Raw genomic sequence first — 1938 nt, 5'->3', positions numbered from 1 at the left:
ATTGTATTAGAATTAAAAAAGAACTAATAACATTAAATAGGATAATAATAATAATAATATTTGTAATATTTATTATAATAGAGATCCAATTTTTTTAAAATGACAGCAGTTATACAAATATTATTTCTATGTTGATATATAGGCATCCCCATTTTTTTCTATTATTTTAATAAAAAATGGGAATGTAGTGGGAATCTTAGGTGAAAAGATTTATAATGGATTACAGTCGTGCAGGTGGAAAGATTTATCCAGCCGGGATTACACTCGTGTCAGGGTAGCACCTTGTGGTGTCCAGATAGCAGCCAATACAGAACTACAACTCCCAGCAGTCTCAGTGCCCAGATAGCAGCACACTGCCAATACAGAACTACAGCTCCCAGCAGTCCCAGCGCCCAGATAGCAGCACACTGCCAATACAGAACTACAGCTCCCAGCAGTCCCAGCGCCCAGATAGCAGCACACTGCCAATACAGAACTACAGCTCCCAGCAGTCCCAGCGCCCAGATAGCAGCACACTGCCAATACAGAACTACAGCTCCCAGCAGTCCCAGCGCCCAGATAGCAGCACACTGCCAATACAGAACTACAGCTCCCAGCAGTCCCAGCGCCCAGATAGCAGCACACTGCCAATACAGAACTACAGCTCCCAGCAGTCCCAGCGCCCAGATAGCAGCACACTGCCAATACAGAACTACAGCTCCCAGCAGTCCCAGCGCCCAGATAGCAGCACACTGCCAATACAGAACTACAGCTCCCAGCAGTCCCAGCGCCCAGATAGCAGCACACTGCCAATACAGAACTACAGCTCCCAGCAGTCCCAGCGCCCAGATAGCAGCACACTGCCAATACAGAACTACAGCTCCCAGCAGTCCCAGTGCCCAGATAGCAGGACAAAGACAATACAGAACTACAACCCCCAGCAGTCTCAGTGCCCAGATAGCAGCACACTGCCAATACAGAACTACAGCTCCCAGCAGTCCCAGTGTCCAGATAGCAGCACACAGACAATACAGAGCTACAACCCCCAGCAGTCTCAATATCCAGATAGCAGCACACTGCCAATACAGAACTACAGCTCCCAGCAGTCCCAGTGGCCAGATAGCAGCACACAGTCAATACAGAACTACAGCTCCCAGCAGTCCCAGTGGCCAGATAGCAGCACACAGTCAATACAGAACTACAGCTCCCAGCAGTCCCAGTGGCCAGATAGCAGCACACAGTCAATACAGAACTACAGCTCCCAGCAGTCCCAGTGGCCAGATAGCAGCACACAGTCAATACAGAACTACAGCTCCCAGCAGTCCCAGTGGCCAGATAGCAGCACACAGTCAATACAGAACTACAGCTCCCAGCAGTCCCAGTGGCCAGATAGCAGCACACAGTCAATACAGAACTACAGCTCCCAGCAGTCCCAGTGGCCAGATAGCAGCACACAGTCAATACAGAACTACAGCTCCCAGCAGTCCCAGTGGCCAGATAGCAGCACACAGTCAATACAGAACTACAGCTCCCAGCAGTCCCAGTGGCCAGATAGCAGCACACAGTCAATACAGAACTACAGCTCCCAGCAGTCCCAGTGGCCAGATAGCAGCACACAGACAATACAGAGCTACAACCCCCAGCAGTCTCAGTGCCCAGATAGCTGCACACTGCCAATACAAAGCTACAAGTCCCAGCAGTTCTAGGCAGCTTCTAGTCTCCTGGAAGGAAGGCCTGGCTGACATGAGTTCCTATCTCTGTCTGAGGGCTGTCATGTTGTATCGGGTGTTCAGCAGTCAGAGACTGAGCTCAGATCCCCGGTGTCTGGCTATATCCTGGTCCTGTGACCTAGCAGATGACTGATCTACACACGGATCTGGTTGTCATGTGACATGTTTTACAGGCTGCTGAAAACTGTTTCATACCTTGAGGGAATCAGTGTCTTCCCTGTATGGGTGC

This window comes from Nanorana parkeri, unplaced genomic scaffold, assembly GCF_000935625.1.
Source record: "Nanorana parkeri isolate BGI_ZX_2015 unplaced genomic scaffold, ASM93562v1 scaffold1452, whole genome shotgun sequence".
In the NCBI taxonomy this organism is placed as follows: Eukaryota; Metazoa; Chordata; class Amphibia; order Anura; family Dicroglossidae; genus Nanorana; species Nanorana parkeri.
This window is presented reverse-complemented; position numbering follows the sequence as displayed.